We start from the raw sequence: 19,448 nt of genomic DNA, 5'->3' as shown, positions 1-19,448 counted from the left end.
AATGGACTAAAACACATTAGCATAAGGAGAGTTAATGACTCTAGAGACACAAATGAGAATCTGGAACTCGGGAAAACACTCCTGGAATCTGCTTTCAGCCTCAGGGTGTAATTTTCCTCAGGGCAATTAGATGTAGGGGAAGCCTTGAAAGCAGTCACTGAAAGCCATTCCCTCATTTCCAGTTTAATGTCGCAATACTGTCTTCCATGACACCCAGGTGCGTGCCATTAGGCACTCACTGTCTGAGGGACATCTCAGAGAGCAGAATGGATTGCCTGCGCTCTGCTCCACACTTCGGTTCCTAAAACTTGACTGGGAATTCAAAAGAGACAGCTGGGCCAGTGAGAAGCGTGACTGTTGGAGTTTGGTCTCGGGAACCCATGATGGAAGGGAAGAACAGATTCCTCAAAGGCGGTCCTTGGGCTTCACAGGTGCAGCGAGATAAGCATGCACTCCACACATGAAGTAATAAAGAAACAAAGTATCTTTGAAAAGGACTAGCTAAAGTCCGCTCTGAGCTGAGACATTCACCACGGATGAAACAGATCACTGAACTTGACCTCCTGACGTCATGATCATCTTGGTTTTGGCATCAGTTACGGTATGATGGTAAGTTTTAGCCTGATGATAAATAATCATATCAAGAGGATTGGAAAGGGGGAAAAGAAAGTTGGTATCCAATTTCTGTCTTGAGAAGTTGGGCAAGAGCTGTATGCCGTGTAACCAGTTGTCCCCCACTGCCCAGCAGCGAGACCCTCTGTGGAGCCATCAGTATCCCTTGGCTCTGGATCACTGTAAAAATTGAATTTTCCCTCATCATTTTTCCAGCCCAGTATTAGTCACTGGGTACCAGATTAAGCCGATTCGTGGGCCCCCATTGTCTCCCCTGCTTCACAGGTTCTCCCTTTGGGGATCTGCTGCCACAATGTGACTGCAAAACTCCCCAGTGGCAGGGAGTGTAGTTAGTTGCTGCTGCACCCCAAAATCCAGTTTGACATTTGAGCCCAGGGCAGGCTTGCTTCAGGCTGCATCCAACCCCTCGCTTTCTGCAGTCAGGGCACCACTGCAGGCCCATTCCTGGGAGACCTGGGACAACTTTGGGTACCAGAACCATCTAATGGCAGAAGCCACACAGCAGAGCCCCAGGGAACGTCTATCCAAGCCTTGTTCTCCTTTTCCTTCACTGTGGGTCAGAAGGAATGTATCATAGTTGAATGGCTGGGCTCCTTCCCCATTTTCTTTCCTGTTAAAGTTTCTTCTAGGGAAATACTTGGTAGCTTAATCTTATCACAGCATCCAGGTCCAAGGAGACCTTGGACAATATAGTAAGGGCATGGAAGATTTTCACTCAAAATCTCCAGACATTTCCCTTATAATGGAAGGCTGGTTCTTTAGTATCCTTCCCATGGATTCTGTTACACTGTCTATATTGAGTAGATGGATCTCAAAGTAGTGTTACAGGTGAGCATGTCTGTTTCTGCTGCCCTGTGCATTTGCTTGAATTAGAGTTGGGAACTAGACAGCCACAGGTGGTTGGGGTGCAAATGGGTTAACACAAGACTTGGAAGAGGGCAAGCAGAGTCTTTTATCAGAATATCACTTCCGTCTCTCCTAATCCCAGTTGTGATCTCTTCACTTTATCACAAAATATGTTTCTCCAGTAAAGTGAAAAAAAAAAAAAAGTGCTTTTTGGCGCTCTCGCCTTCCCCATGGGGAATTTAATGAAGTGAAGAAAAGTGTTTCCTCTTAGCGTTAGAAGTGTCGTTACTGCGGTGTGGTTTGTCCCAGCCTGAGCCATGTGTCCATGTACAATCATCACTAAGGCTGGAGACTTGAGATGGCTCTTTCAGACACGCTAGTCAGGATGGTGTGGGGCGGGGCTGGATGGTGTGGGCAGGACTGGATAGTATGGGTGGGGCTGGATAGTGTGGGAGGGGCTGGGGACATGAGATGCTCTTTCAGACCGACTGAGTCATTGGTCAGGATGGTTGGGAAGAGGCTGGGCAGTTTTCCAAAGCAGAGTTTAAAGACATTCCAAAAGAATGGCAGATGACTAATACTGGGACCAGGAGTTAATACAAAATTCAGCTGTACTTTTTGGGAAGCAATAAATGTTTTTTCTTTGAGACCTGAAAGTACTGTTGTACAGATAATGTATTCTGAGTTTCATTACATGAATAATACGGGGTTTTTGTTTGTTAGTTAGTTTGCTTTGTTTTGCTTTTTCGAGACAGGGTTTCTCTGTGTACCCTGGCTGTCCTGGAACTCACTCTGTAGACCAGGCTGGTCTTGAACTCAGAAATCTGCCTGCCTCTTGCCTTCCAAGTACTGGAATTAAAGGCATGCACCACCACTGCCCGGCATGGATAATACTTTTATTTTATAAATGGGAAAATAGAAATTTAGAGATTAAAGAACTAGGTTAGGGTCATGACAATTAGGAAAAACATTGATTTAACTTCATACTTCACAGTGTACATATTCAATAAATTACAAAATGTGAATGAGTGAAGTTTACAAAAGGAAAAAGAAAACCCTGTTAGACTAGAGTTTGTAGAGTTCAGTGAAAACATGTCTGATGTAATCAATATACATCCTATGTAATCAATGTATGTCCTATGTAATCAGTCTATGTCACACATTTGATATTAGTTCACAGGTAGGCAAAGTAGAAGAGAGACCTGGTTAGAAGGGACGAAGCTTATCAGCTTTGAAGGGGAAGTGGGGCTTTTCTGACTTTAAGATGAGAAGTGAAGCCGGGCGTGGTGGCGCACGCCTTTAATCCCAGCACTTGGGAGGCAGAGGCAGGCGGATCTCTGAGTTCAAGGCCAGCCTGGTCTACAAAGTGAGTTCCAGGACATCCAGGGCTATACAGAGAAACCCTGTCTTGAAAAACCAAAAAAAAAAAAAAGATGAGAAGTGAAATTGCCACGCAACACTCTTCTGAGAGGCTCCCAGGCTGGCCACCCGGACAGCATCCTTCTAGCAATTACAGCTATGAAGTCATGTCTCACCTTGGCTTTTAGCTGAGGCAAAAGAACAAAGGAGCAGAAGCCATTCCTGGTGCATGATGGGAAGTGAGGCTCACCCCGTTGCTGATGCAACATGGGTTTGACATCATATATTCACAGATGCAAAGGGTGTGCAAGACACATCCCATGTCACATTTCTGTGACTAATATCTAGCATGTTAAGGGCAAGCTTTGAACACTTCTGTTTTGTGTCGACTGAGTTTTGTTCATGTTCAAATTTTAGCTCCTTTTCCTGCAGTTTGTTGCTTAACTGTAGTGCTAGTTTTCTTAAAGAGTTGAAAGAAAAGGAAACAAAAATATCTTATAAAGCACACAGTCAGACATATTCATCCTACTAGCTCTAGGTTCTATAAATTTTAATTTCTTGTTAAGGAGACCATTGACCTAGTGACCTATATTTTTAGTGTGCTTGTGCACATTCACAATCAACTCTTCTTGAAGTGATTGAATTTGGTTAATTCATAGAGAAGAAAATAGATGGCATAATATGGTTTATAATATGGAGGAATTACATGTAATAAGCAGATCTTACAGCTTAAGTCTCTGAACTTTGGCTGACAGGATGTTGTGAATTGGAAGTAATTGACTTCCAGAGCAACTGCAAGGCACAAATCCCACCCTAAACCCTTCTCTTGGAGTGGCATCTGCTGCGTGTTGAATAACATCTTCTGCAATTAGAAAGCTTCTTTTAATGGGTTATTCTGTGAAAAGCGTGAACTGATTCCAGCACAACTTTCATATTCAACAGCTCAGCTGGGAAGAACAGGATGGGAAGGAAGGAGAGACATCATTCCAGCCCTGGCTTGTTTTCCACACACGTGTCTGTGATAATGTTCTCAGGGCTTGAAAGATGTCTGCTTCCTTTGAATAGGACAGTTTATCGTGGAGAACTATCCTAAGTGTGGTGTGGGAAGGAGTGGCATTAGAAGCTCACTAACACTGTGGCAAAATGATAACAGTTTAGCATTGTGTGTGCGGCAGGATGGTAAACTGTGCAGGACCTGCCCCTCTGTGTGCATGTGCAGATGTGTTCCTCTGTGTGCATTTGCAGATGCGTGATGTACAGATGGAGGCGTAGGCTATCTGTCCACAGGAGCACACTCACTGTGTCTCAGCTTCAAGGTGATAGTTTCCGGCACTATTTAAATCTCATCCAAGTGTTCTATTTTGGTAAGAAGAACATTATTCCATATGGATTATTAACTTCAAAAGCAATGTCTTTTTGTAGCCTTGAAGCTTTTGTTCTTTCCTGGTATAGCAAAGTGAACTTGTTTCTCTCCTGTGTTCTCCCTGTGGCATATGCTAACTCCGTCTTTGTTACTGCTTATTACGGATAATAAGCTTTCAACTCTAAAAACACGAGGTCAGAGCTTTGCCTTGTGCACCTTACACTTCCAGAGCTCAGCTGTGCTAATGGATAGCAGGTGCTAAGATGTGAGCTTGCTGAATGAACCGAGGGCTAAGACCACGCTTGCTGCTGGGTACTACCATGCTTCTTGCCCTTACAATGCTCATGATGCAAAACTGGAGACTGAGTTGTGTTTATCAGCAAACGGTAAGGAGCACTGATACCAGAGGCTCAAACACTGGCTAAAGTACATCTCTTAGTGCCGGGCAGTGGTGGCACACGCCTTTTATCCCAGCACTTCAGGCAGTCTGGTTGCAGAAAGGTGACTTCATACTCTGAGGGAGAGTTCATCATTTTAAAGAAGGTATTGGCGACGTTTCCTGTAGCAGGGCTGCTCAGCCCCCTTAGAGCGTGGGGGGGAGTGGCTTCTATTTAACCGTTGTAATTAGTGCTAGGATTTCAGGTCTTTTTCATTGCTTCTTGAGATGCTTCTGAAATAATCTACTGTAATTGTCCTGCTTTCCAAAACTTGTAGTCCAGTGTGTCTTCATCATTCGAGGAGTAATTTTTTTTTTTTTTTTTTTTTGAGTGATCTCTCTGTCCCTGTCTCTTCAGCGGGGAATCAAAGCCAGAGGTAGAAGGCCGGAGCTAGGATTGAGATCAGGAATGGGAAGGAAGATCGGAGGTTTTAGGTCTGTCCTATGTTAGCACTCCCCATGCTGCCTCTGAAAAAGAATCACATTGGTTCCGTGATTGGAATAGACAAATTATTTGTTAGCAGAGGTGAGAGTTTACTTAACTCTCTGGGAAATCAATTTGGTAAATTAAAGCCACACACTATTTCTGCCCCTTTCTTCTAACAAGGGAATGTGCGAATAAACCCGAAGAGACTGGAAAAGTGCAAAGCTAAAGGCCAAAGAAACAGCTGTGATAACAAAGTCCAAATGAAGTCGGAGAGGCAGCAGGGTAAGGGGAAGTGCCCACAGAGAAAAAGATGCCGGCGAAGCCACACGGAGAAGGACATCTTATACCCAGGGTAAGGAGCAAGGCTATCATTAGACTGGCTCCCTTTTCGTTGGTAATCTTTGGAAAGCTTAAAATAAAATCATATTTCTTGAACAGCGAATTATTCACCACCCCTACAACTTGAAGCTGGTCTTGAAGTATTTTCTATGCATAGTCAACTCTACATGAATTTAATGATAACATCACCAACCAGCTTGGATCCCTCTACTCTGGCTGGATGAAAATCATGAGTAGGTGAGAAGAAATTGTTCTAGTGTTGACTGTGCCAGACCCTTGAGTGCCCAAGACCTCTGATGGCCAGGGTGCACCCATGGGGCTTAGAAGCCAGAGACTCATGGTCCTAGGTCTCAGCCTGGAGGCTGTTTCCGTGGGCTTTATTTAATTCCTGGTTGCGCTGGCATTTGGCAGCTATGTAATTCCAGCAGCAGGGAAGTGCCTACAGCAGACAAAGCCAGGGAATGAGTGCTACAGCTCCTCAAGTGGCCTCAAGGGTCAGTTCTTCAGCTTCTATCATGGCGAGGATCTAGCTCTTGTGCCTACAACAGCAGGACGTATGGCCCCCAGCACAGAGCTGTGCTGTAGGTTTAGAGATTGGATGTTGGTGCTCAGGCTGGTCAGTTGGGTAGCTCTCTTGAATTCATCCTGCACGGTTTGCCATCCGAGTCTTTATCAGCTCTTATCCTCAGCCTCCGCTCTCCATCCTCCTCCATTCCTCCTGTTCTTCCATCGCCAGTGCTCCTGCTGTGACTACCCCAGCCTTCTCTCTCTGGAGCACTTTAGTTACTCTTTTGATGCTATTACCAACTTGCTTCTTCCATCTTTTCTTGTTACCAGTTTGTCTTACTCTAAGAATCATGAAGATTAAAAAGTCAATAAGGAAAGGGCATGGGAGAAAAGCTCTTTGTTGGTTTTTTTATTGTCACATTTAAGGCCATCAGAGCATATCTCCTGGCTGACTTTGAGCTGATCATTTAGCAGCAACGGGGGCCAGAGCTATGCTTTGGTGGTAAGCAGCTGCCATGGCGGTACAGCTTCCTCAAGGGATCTGTGAAATGTTCAAAACAAGGGAACAGCCATGAAGGCAGTCTTGGTGGCTGTCAAAGATTGCGGTTGGGTGAACGCTCTCTGCAAAAAGGTGGCTGGGCACCAAAGGTCTATCAGTTCAATTTGGAAGTCAATTGTTTAGGGCCATGAATTTGGGAACAATGGGATCAGGAGTCAATAAGCATTAAGCAGTATGCCCTATAGCTTCTTCTTCATAGTCAATTCAGTGATGTTCTGTGTGTGTGTGTGTGTGTGTGTGCGTGCATGCACTTATGTGTATATGTGCACATGTCTGTCTATATGTATGTGCACCTAAGTATATACATGTATATCTGTACTCCTGCGTGTATGCCTGTGTGTATGTGCACATATGTGTACTTGTGTGTATATGTACACATGTACATATGTGTCTGTATATGTCTGTGCATGTGCATGTGTGCACATGTGTATATGAGTTTATGTCTGTGCATGTGCATATGTGCATGTGTCTGTGTGTACCTATGCACATGTGAATGCATGTATATGTCTGTGTGTGTGTCCATGTCTGTGTGTATGTGGATATGCATATATATGCACATGTATGTATATGTCTTACTGCTATAATTGTAAGGCTTATTTTTAAAATTAAAATGTAATTATATAATTTCCCCTTTCTTTTTCCCTCCAATCCTTCTAATTCCCTCTCAAATTTATGGCATCCTTTTTTTTTTTTAAATAATTGTTATGTGTATAAACATATATATATATATATACACACACATACAGTAAGTGGGTCCATTTAGTTTTCCTTGTATGCATATGATTTCAGGGCTGGCCACTTTGTACTGGATAACCAGTTAGGGGGATCATCTTGAGGACTGATGCTTCCTCTGCCCACAGTCTTTAGTTGCCTGTAGTTCTTTATACACGGGTGGGATGGGGAGGAGATTTCCTTCTTTTGTGTTAGCATGTCTATCCGTGTTAGCATGTCTACCCGTGTTAGCATGTCTATCCATGTTAGCATGTCTATCCGTGTTAGCATGTCTATCTGTGTTAGCATGTCTATCCATGTTGTGCTTGTTCAGGTCTTACTTAGGGGCCATATTATCGAGTATCCTAGGAGTGGCTTCCCTGTCATTTTAAGGAGGCACAAACCCGACAGTGAATTTACTGTACTCTGGCTCTCACAATCATTCTGCCTACTATTGTGTGACGGTCCCTAAGTTTTAGGTGCAGGAGTTGGGGCCAGGTACCCCACAATCAGTTCTCTGTGCTTTATGATCTGTGTGAGTTTCTGTAATGGTGTCCATCTGCTGTGGAGAGAAGCTTCTTTGAAGTTACCTATGTATCTATGTATATAGATATGTATCTATCTATCTATTTCTGTGAGTTTAAGGACAAGCATTTAGGACATAGCCAGGAATTACTCTGGTGTAGGTGGTTGTATTAGTTAGGGTTTTACTGCTGTGAATAGGCACCATGAACAAGGCAAGTCTTATAAAAAACAACATTTAATTGGGGCTGGTTTACAGGTTCAGAGGTTCAGTCCATTATCATCAAGGCAGGAGCATGGCAGTATCCAGGCAGGCATGGCACAGGCAGAGCTGAAAGTTCTGTCTTCATCCAAAGACTTCTGGTGGAAGATTAACTTAGGGTGAGAGTATTAAGTCCACACCCACAGTGATACACCTACTCCAACCAGGTCACACCTATTCCAACAAGGCCACACCTCCAAATGGTGCCACTCCCTGGTCCAAGAATACACAAACCATCACAGTGGTAGTAGGTTATCCTCTAAGAGCTACTATCTTACTCACTAGTTAGGGGTAGATGACTGGGTCTCCAGTACCAGGCATGGTTTCTTACCTGTACAGTGTGCTTTAATCTAGTCAGATCTGAGTGCCATGAGTGTACCTTTCTCCATATCTTGCCATGTTGGTCTTTGTGGTTCATAGGCATCACAGTTGCCTCCCTCCCTTGACAGCTTGCATCATACCTTCTGGTGTCCAAAGTGCGTGGTGTATTCAACAATAGGGACTTACCTTCAGACTCTGGAAGGCTACAAAGAACAACAGCAATAGCCTATACTGTTTCGGAAGTCTATAGCTTATATTGGGCATCCCTGATCAAAACTCAAAGGGAGTTTCTTGTGCCTGGCACTAGGGTTTTTCTTAGATGGTCTGTGGCTATTGTGGGTAAGCATTTTCAGCCCAGATGGGAAAATTTAATTTTACTATGTACGTGTACATTATACACATACACCTATGTGTATTATGTGTAATTTTAGGGAGATAAAGGTAATATGATTCTTCACGGCTTTTTTAAACGTCCTCTATTAACATCTCTTGATTCCTTGATGGAACATGAAGGCATCATTTCTGAAAGTGTGTATGTATGATTGCTAATAGTCAAGATATCTGTCTCAGACAGATAGGAATTCTAGGTGGGCGATCAACTCAGGTAATTAACCAAATATGATATAGGCAGAGCTTAAACATATCAGATATCAAGTACACATAAGGCTTTGACTTTAGTTGAAATGCAACAATACTTTTGTTTTTGTTATGATGGTAGCTTTGTGCCTTCATTATATGCAAGTTTGAGCTCACCAGTGCAAAACACTTGCTTCAGTGGCAGAGTGCTGACACATTCCTGTGAATGGGTGATGCCCAGAGCCTCTGACCTGGAGCGGGTTGAAACAAGACATGCATAGGACTCTGCTGTGGCTTTAAAGACTGATGGTCTCCAGATATTATAGCCTTCTAACTGTAGTGAATGCTGATGATAACGTCTAAAAAGTCCTAAAAACTTTCTTAATTCCAAGGGTTAAAAGCTACTGGCTTAGGTGATTGACACCTGTAGCCTAACAAGTGGGCAGGACCTTTGTTCTATCACAGCAGGAACTGCTTGGCTCTTACTTTCAGCCTGGTAGTCCAAGTCACAGGAAGAGTAAGGGGTGCTTTGGAAAGTGATTTTAGCATTTAACTATATAAGCTGTAAAAAGTTTCCTGTGAAACCTCTTCTAAGAGAACGGGAAAACCTGGAATGAATGAAAATGGGGGAAAAGTTCTTTGCTCTCCTCTCTTTGTCCTCAGCATGTATACATCTTCCAGAATACATGATAGGTAAAAACTTCATCACAAGTTCACACACAAAATCGAATCATAAATTGAATAAGAAGTTTACAACAGTGAATGTTTACTTGCATATCCATTAGGAGTAATTATCCTGCTAAACATTCATCACCTGTCACAGTTCCACAGTTTCATTGAGAGTTCAAAACCATAAGTAAGTTATTAGTGAAGTTTTGTATAGATAAACCCAGTCAATATTTTATCTTCTGTCCTAGCACCTATAATAAATTATCAGTTCCCTTTTTATGGCCTTTGGTTAATGGTTTTACAACCTTTTGGAATTGCTCTGAGTAGTAGAAAATCTGGTCACTATCTAAGAACAATTAGCTGGTGACACATGGGAGACTGGCAGAATTCTCATTGCAGTTTTGACTATCAGAAAAGGACCTGATAGCCAGGTGTGGTGGTGTACACCTTTAATCCCAGCACTTGGGAGGCAGAGGCAGGCAGATTTCTGAGTTTGAGGCCAGCCTGGTCTACAGAATGAGTTCCAGGACAGCCAGGGCTATACAGAGAAACCCTGTCTCGAAAAAACTAAACAAAACAAAACAGAAAACAAAAAAACAAAACAAAAAAAAAAAAAGAAAAAGAAAAAAGAAAAGAACCTAATAGCAGTCCCACTATAAAGGAGCTTAATATTCACTGATATAATTTTAGGAGTTCTTATAGGATCATCATTAAGAATTAAGAAGTCATCTATTTGTCTATATAGCATCACTACAAGACAGTACATCTTCATTGTTCTGCAGAGATCTGCTCAAAAGGTGGGCTAATATCTAGTGATTTTATATGTTTAATAATAACAGGAAAAATCATATTAATAGCAGGAATCTTTCCTAAAATAATCTTCTCCTGGACCTTGCCTACAGGAGAAAATCTGTTGTGGATTATTTTAATCTGAGGCAGACCATTTCAGGATGATTACCCACTAATTATTAGCTTGTTGGTTCCTGGCAGGGTGCGTTTGAACTGTTTTAAAGAACTAATAGAAAACGTTATAGGTTCTTTCACTTTAGACAGCAAAGTGTCCCTGAAGTTTCTGGTACAATTGGCACAAATGTAGATATTGATCCCTTCAGCCACTGCAGCAGCTGTGAAATGCTTGGAGGATGGCCCAGAACCTTCAGCTATCACTACAGATAGGAGCTGCTTTATCTACTATTCCAGATCATGGGGCAAACACTGCTTTCTGTGAGTCAAGATTGATCAAGGCTAGAAAGCTCTGTGATAGTAAATTCAAACTCATTCTAGCTTTCTTTTTCTTTTTGTATGTCTCTCTCTCTCTCTCTCTCTCTCTCTCTCTCTCTCTCTCTCTCTCTGTAGGCTAAGGTTGATGTAGAGTCTCCCTTGCTTGCTCTTCACCTTATTCACTGAGGGATGGCTTTTCAGTTGAGCTCCGAGCTTGCCTGTGGGCTAGTGTAGCTGGCCAGCTTGCTCTGGGATTGCCTGTCACTATCTGTTGAGCACCGCAATTGCAGTTGGCGAGCTGCCCGGCCTACCCGGCCCTCATATGGTCTCTGGGGATCCGGAGTCCCATCCTCTCACTTGTGTGGTGAGTGCGTTATTCACTGAGTCATCTCCCCAGCCTTTGCTTCACTTCTAAGAAGAAACCGGCTCCCACTCAAGCAGAAAAATAGACTAGGAAATATGGTGTCCTCTTACCAGAAACGCTTCCTCCGGTGATTGTGTCCCCAGAATTTCCATGTTTCCGTCAGAATTTGTTTTATCCTTATCTTTGCTTTAAGCACATTAAACCAAATGCTTCCTCATTAAATTTTTCATATCATTTAAAGATTTAAAATCTCCTTTAATATTATTTGTTACAAAACCTGGGGCATTTAAACAAAGAGTGGTTGTTTTATTTTCAACATGTCTTCTCAGAGCTAATATATTCTCTGGGGTTTTATTTTTCTGGGAAAAAAGTTGCTGAAAAATGCTTTCATTCTGAAATGTTGATAAGCCAAGTACGACATAATTATTATTTCTTCAAAGGGCATTGAGTTGTAATACCGCCACTTCTTGTTTCTTACAGGGTCTCTCTCAGGTGTTCTCAGTCCTTACGATCATGCTCTTCATACCAAGCGACAGGAGCCTTCATCAAGGCCCTCAAGGCCATCCTTCTTCTTACTCCATTTCCCGAGTCACAAGCAATATGTGCAAGGCACTGAAGGTCACAGATGAGTCACAGTGGGACTTATGTCCCTTTGTATTGCTGCTGCTGCCTCTGGTGTCATAGAGAGTCCTTTAAAGTGCACTCATAGCTCATCATTTAGCTAAGTAGCTCTGGGTCTACAGATGCAAGGGCAGGGCCTCCTGGAGTCCAGGTAAAGCAAGCTCAGGCTTGCACCCCAACACACGCCGGGCCCCCTTTTAGAAAGCTAAAAAGTTTTCCCTTGGTTTCTTCAGGGGAAAAAATAGACATGGTTTAATGGGATAAATGTTATGATGTAAAAATAGTTTGTGGATGCTTGCCATCAGAGGTTCTCTTAGAAGCAGTGCTTCTAACATGTGATCATGTATACTGAGTTATTGATAATCATGAACGTGTCCCTGAATTTACAGAAAATGACAGGACTGAGAGGTGGCAGCTAAGTCCCCATCACCGAACAGGCCATGCATTTCAGATATAGGACCCAGAGAGGCCTGAGCTAGAACTGACCTGAACGACTGATTTAAAAGCCTCCTTCCTGAGGACTCACTTTCATGGTACCAGAAGGTGCCGTGCAAGCTTCCAGAGGAGGGAAGCCACCAGCAGTCCTACCCAGTGTGATGGCTATGAACCACCACCACCACAGCATGACATGATGCTCTAACAGTGTGGTAGTAGCATGCCTGTCTGTGCTGCAACCAGCAACTTTCTAGTTGAACTGAAGGCCCACTCAACCAAAGAGACATCATGCCTGGTATTTGAAACCCAGCCAACTACCCTGGGCTAGTGAAGTCATGGATCTTGGAGGAAAACCTACAAGAGCCACCTTACTAAACCAGCATAATTCCTAACGCACATTCTAAACATTAGTCCTCATCCCTGCGGCTAAGTGCAGTTCTTTTCATCAAGAAAATTTCCCTTTGCGACAGACAGAGCCCTGAAAACTGAAAGAGGGGCCATGAATTTGAGAGAGAGCAAAGAAAAGGATATCTGAAGACATTTAGAGGGAGGAAGGGAAGGGAGAAATGATGTAATTATAATCTCAAAATTAAAGTAATTTAAAAGAGTTTAATGAGGAATATGTAAAAGATGAAGTTAGCCAAAATTTGAGTTGCATTTATTGAAGTAAATATTAACATACTATACAGGGTGGAAAAAGTGCTTTAAACTGAAATAATCTTAGCTTTCTGTCTATCATTATGCTTGAAAGAATGAGCTCTTTGTTTTTTCTTTTGATAAAAGGTCAATGGAGATCTATTTTTATCACTGCATTTGAAGTTGGTTTCTGCATAAAGAAATTTAAATCCATATGGGCCGCCCTCAGGACCGCAGCAACAGGTTCTGATTGTGCTTGTGTTTTGTGAGACATCATGACCACAGAGCCAAGCGCAACTGCGGTCTTGAGGGGCCGGTGATAGAGGTCGGGTTACTTCTTGTCTAGGAAAATCTGTGTGCACAGAGCAGAATTCTAGACCGTTTTCTGTGTTTTTCTCTGTCTTTTCTAAGTTACAGCAGCTGCTAGAGACTTATCCTGTGTCTGACTTAGTCTGCTCCTCAGCCCAATCTCTGGACACATGTTTTCCTTTAGATTTTTATATAGACTTTATTTTTTAGAGCATTTTCTGGTTTATGGTGAGATGGAACAAAAATTATCAATGTTAAGAATTCTCATCTATTAATATATAAATCTTTGTATTATTTTGAATGAGTTGCTTGCTTTGTACAGTGTAAATTTTCTATATTTCTTTTGTAGGAAATTTTTCATTTTTATTTTAAAAATATTTTAATATTTTATTGAGAATATACTTTTCTATGTAATATACTTTGGTCATGTTTTTTCATCCCCAATCTCCTCCTGTATCTGCCCTCTCTCCATATCCATCCAACTTCTTTCTCTCTCCTTTTAGAAAACAAACAGGCAAATAAAAACCCAAACAAACCAGAATTTTAAAAAAGCAGTAACAAAAAATAATGAAAAAGTATGAGAAACACACCATACATACACATACACACATACACACAAAAATACAAAACACACACACAACACATATACACACCACATATATACACACCACACATATAAACACACACCACATACACCCCCCCATACTACACATATACCCCCAAATACATATACACACAAACCACATATACTCATACTGCCCCCCACTTATACATACACCACAATATACCCTTGAGACACACACACACAGACACCACATACATACATACACATACACACATACATACACACATACCACATATACCTCCACATACACACACACACACATATATACTACAATATACCCATACACACACACCACCTTATCACACATACACTACACACACACACACACACACACACACACCAGCACAATACACACATACACACACATATACCTCCCCCACACCCCACATACACATAAACATATACACTTCATATACCTCACAAACACACACACACACACACACACACACACACATATATATATATATATATATATATATACATATATATACTTACACACATACCCCCCCACATACATACATACACACACATATACAATGCTCCTCATAACCTATAAAAAAGTGTGTTACTTTCCTTTCCCCTCTGGTCTTTGGCAGTGACCTGTAACCCTTCCTGTGGTTAGCAGTATTCATGCTCACATTTAGCAGTGCGGGTGCTCACTATGTGACTAACACTACCTGAGGTTATAACTTGCAAACTATAATCTCCATTTTATGTTAATGTTTCCTTCCTTCCTTCCTTCCTTCCTTCCTTCCTTCCTTCCTTCCTTCCTTCCTTCCTTCCTTCCTTCTTTCCTTCCTTCCATTTTCCTTCTCCTCTTTGTCTCTGTCTGTCTGTCTGTCTGTCTGTCTGTCTGTCTCTGGCTGGAGAACGTTTGTAAGTATTCAACTCAAAAAGCCTTTATCAGAAAGAAGAAGATGGCTTGGATGTCTTACATAACCGAGTGGGCAAGCTTTGATTCAGAGCTCAATATGCATAGAGTCCTCTTAGCTATTCAACATTGTCTTGATTGCCTTCATTTTCCAGCTCTCCCAGCTGGCTTGGTAGAGCTGTAAGCTTACCATACGGCAACACCCAGTGTAATGTGAGGGATACTTCCAAAGTGACAAGTACAGGACCCGGGCGGGGAACCTTAGAATTGCACTTATTGCTGAAACCCGACCAGTCCTCAGCCGTGATGCCACCACTGTCCCAGGGATATTGGATGGGCTGCTACCCCTTGCTCCTGCACGTGGAGCTAGCAGTGAGCAGCTCTGAGGATATTAGAAGGGGTAGTTGTTTTCGGGAGTCAAAGACATCATGACCACGCTTTTAATGCTTTTGTGCTACAGGATCGAAGCTTTCCTCTTGTTAAATGAAGAATGTGCATCCTGTTATGTATTAATGTTTAGCATCATCCAAACTAATCTCATGTCAATGCAGGACTCTCAGATGCTATGGTCCCCAGTGACACACACCTCCCTTGAGTGTCATCAGTAATGGAATGTTCACTTCTTCAAGACATAGTCTCTTGGAGCATGAATCGGCCTCTGCTTTTCCTGCTGCCGCGTGACTTGATAGGCAGTGGCTCTAATAGTGCTGAGCGCTGACTTCAGATAGCTTTAGATTCTGTCCTTCAGAATAAGAGGGGTGTGTGATAGGGATCTTACACAAGTCACATGTACATACATGCATGTCACGAGGAAAGACTGAATTACTCTGGTTTATATGACCAGAATACAAATCAAGTCATATTCAGGGATTTTGCTCCTACCTTATATGATAATATTTTAAGAAGGATTTATTTTTTAAATTTTGAGCTAAATGGTGATCTATAATAATATTTACAGAGCCTTGCAGTCTCCTGATAGACAACTTAAGAAATTCAAGTATAATTTTAGCCACTAAACTTGTGTTTAAGGAAGAAGCTGTTAAGTGGACAGACAGAATAGAATACAAATTGTGAATCTCTAGATTTATCACCCTCAATTTCATAGTTGGTTTGTGTGTAGGCCTTTGTATCTGATAATGGATTTACACATGGAGAAGAAAAGAGATCTTTCTTAAATATTATTTTATCACTGTCAAACATGATGCAACCTGTTTGATAGCAGATGTGTAGCCAGGCTCCAAGATCTCACCTTCTATGGGAGTACATCATAAATGACATCCACATGAGCGGAAGAGCTGTAGCTTTTCCAGCAGTAGGTTTTTCGGAAGTTGTTTAAGGTTGGACTGCTTGAGGTGAGGAACATCTGGAAGGGTCTTAGCATACATACAACACTGGTTGCTCAAACACACCAGGCTGTGCTGGGCTGCGCAGTACTCCAGGGTAACAGAACTGAACTGCCACAGTCACTAATTCCAGAAGGAACAAAGAAAGGAGGTGATTTCCGTGGAGTTCTGCTGGGGTCGAAGGATGTACAGGGGACAGCTTTAAACTGTGCTTCCACACTGCCTCAGATTAATACAAGGTCTCAGCTTTCAGCTGCTTATCCTTAATGCAACCATGTCAATAGTGCCTCACACAAGCTGATGGTTATGGTCCGTCAAGCTTCAGGGAACACATGTGCCTGCTTTTTTCATGATGTGCTGTCAAGGTCCGAGGACATATTTATTCATGGGGATGTCACTTGAGGTTTTCATTACTTGTACTTCATTGTTTTTGAATGGGAACCAATTACATAAAGAATAAATACAAAGCATATATATATATATTCTAATCAGCCTTGGTCCTCTGGTGACATACGTGAGTCAGGGTGGACTAACTACAGAAAACCAAACCCTGAAGGAGGACTTGATTTTTCCCTTTGTTCTTCACGAGGTCTTACTCTCTCTGACCTCCCACCAGGTCATGCACTCAGTTCTGACTGAGGCAATGCGAGGCAATGGCTGAGGAAGTCTCACTTCAGAGGAAACTGGGATGCTCATCAAACAGATAATCACACAGGCATTTCTTTTGCTTTTTTTTTTTTTTTTTGTCTTTATTGGATGTTACAGTGATTGGTGTTCATTCTGGTCCTGCAAGGATGGTACCAAGTTGGCCAGATTCTACACCCCACTGGCAAAGACCCATGCATTAGAAAACTCAGCCTGTGTTCTGNATAACTCTCAGATATTCCACAAGTGGTGCCTGTGATGCTCTTCATTTGCTGAGAATATTGGTTGGGAGAAGTGCACACACTCTTCATTGACTATGTTTCTTTAAGGAGATACTAAGACTTGGTCAAGGCTCCCAAATATATTACTGAAAGCATCCTCACCTGTGGACCTGGGATGGTTGCCAATTCAGATAGCTGGTTCTGTATTTATAGCTGTCGATGCTACAAGAATCCCACATCTGTCTGAAGGGCCCAGATTTACATTACAAACTCCATTTTATGATTAACTTGCCTTCTGTATATGAGTACACTGTGGCTGTCTTCAAACACACCAGAAGATGGCATCNGATCCCNTNACAGATGGTTGTGAGCCATCATGTGGCTGCTGGGAATTGAACTCAGGACGTCTAGAAGAGCAGTCAGTGCTCCTAACCACTGAGCCATCACTCTAGCTCTACCTTGCCTTCTGAATGAACTTAGCTACTGGAAAAAAATNCAACTTGTTCTGGGAATCATGTTACCCTGGTAACAATCACAATTCTCTGAGCAAATAGCTACTCTACCCCTAGCAACACAAGATCAGTTCTTAAGGGGAAAGTACCTAATGTCTAAAGTAGATCCATTAAACTAGCAGCCATAGTTCATACTAAGCTGAAATTACTACTAGCCAATAGAAGTGTGCCAAGTGAATGTTAACCAATCATGTAGCTGCCAAGTTGGAAAGTCCTTCCCTCTGCTACAGCAACCATGATAAACAGACAAGACTTGTGGCAGCTTAGGACCTTCCACACCTTCCACTGTGCTGGAGAGGCTGGAGGCTCCAAGCTTGAGCTTGAATACAGACTCTTCGTTTTTGCATACTGGGCATCCTGTNTTTGTGGCTAATAACCACTTATAAGTGGGTATATACCATGCATGTCCATTTGGGTGTGGGTTACCTCACTCAGGATGATAGTTGCTTGTGAAATTCATGTTGTCCTTGTTTCTAATGGCTGAGTAGTATTCCATCATGTAAATGAACCACATTGTCTTTATCCATTCTTCAATTGAGGGACAGCTAGGTTGTTTCCAGTTTCTGGCTNTTACAAATATNTTATTCAAGCAACTGTCCCTGTGGTATAGTGGGACATCTTTTGGGTATATGACCAGGAGTGTTATAGATGGATCTTGAGGTAGAACTATTCCCAGTTTCCTGAGAAACTTCCAAATTGATCAAATTGATTTCCAAAGTGATTGTACAAGTTTGCACTCCTACCAGCAATGGGGTTGGGNGTGTTCCACATCCTTGCCAGCATGTGCTGTCACTTGAGTTTTTAATCTTAGCCATTCTGACTGGTGTAAGGTAGAATATTGAGCTGTTTTAATTGGCATTTTTGCAATGACTAAGGACTTTGAACATTTCTTTAAGTGCTTCTTGGTCATTCAAGATCCCTCTGTTAAGAAGTCTGTGTGTAGCTCTATACCCCATTTTTTTTTTAAAGATTTATTTATTTATCATATGTAAGTACACTGTAGCTGTCTTCAGACACTCCAGAAGAGGGCATCAGATCTTGTTACGGATGGTTGTGAACCATCATGTGGTTGCTGGGATTTGAACTCCAGACCTTCGGAAGAGCAGTCGGGTGCTCTTACCCACTGAGCCATCTCACCAGCCCTCTATACCCCATTTTTAATTGGGTTATTTGGTTTTCAAGTTTAATTTCTTGAGTTCTTTTTACATTTTGGATAGTAGCCTTCTGTCAGATGTAGGGTTGGTAAGATCTTTTCCCAATCTGTAGGCTGCTGATTTGTCCTGTTGACTGTATCCTTTGCCTTACAGAAGCTTTTCAGTTCCATGAGATCCCATTTGTCAATTGTTGATCTTAGAGACTGAGCCATTGGTGTTCTGTTCAGGAAGTTGTCTCCTGGAGCAAGGAGTTCAAGGCTATCTCTCACTTTGCATTCTGTTAGATTTAGTGCATCTAGTTTTACTTTGAGGTTTTTAATCCACTTGGACTTGAGTTTTGTGCGTCGTGATAAATGTGGATCTAATTGCATTCTTCTGCTTGCAGACATCCACTCAGACCATTTATCACCATTTGTTGAAGATGCTTTCCTTTTCTATTGTATGGTTTTGGCTTCTTTGTCAAAAACCAAATGTCTGTAGGTGTGTGGGTTTATTTCAGGGTCTTCAATTCGATTTCATGGATTAAGCTGTCTGTTCCTATACTAATACCATGTAGTTTTAATTACGAATGTCCTGTAGTACAGCTTGAAGTCAAGGATAGTTATTCCTCCCAAAGTTCTTTTATTATTCAGTATTATTTTAGATATCCTGGGGCTTTTGTTTTCCCTTGCTTGGCTAGAGTTACCCCAAGATATTTTATATTATTTGTAACTATTCCAGCAGTTCCAGGTTTCAGGATGCCATGTGTGGTCTTTGATCTATTTGGAGTTAGTTTTCTGCATGGTGATGTATACAAGTCTAATTTATTTCTTTGGCATAGAAACAGTCATTTTCCCCAGAAACATATGTTGAAGGTGCTTTCTTTTCTTCAGCATATGTTTTTGTTGTATTTGTCTACATGTGCCTATGTTTGGGTCTTCAGTCTCTCTCTCTCTCTCTCTCTCTCTCTCTCTCTCTCTCT

The sequence above is a fragment of the Mus pahari genome, chromosome 13 (assembly GCF_900095145.1).
Source record: "Mus pahari chromosome 13, PAHARI_EIJ_v1.1, whole genome shotgun sequence".
NCBI classification, from domain to species: Eukaryota; Metazoa; Chordata; class Mammalia; order Rodentia; family Muridae; genus Mus; species Mus pahari.
This window is presented reverse-complemented; position numbering follows the sequence as displayed.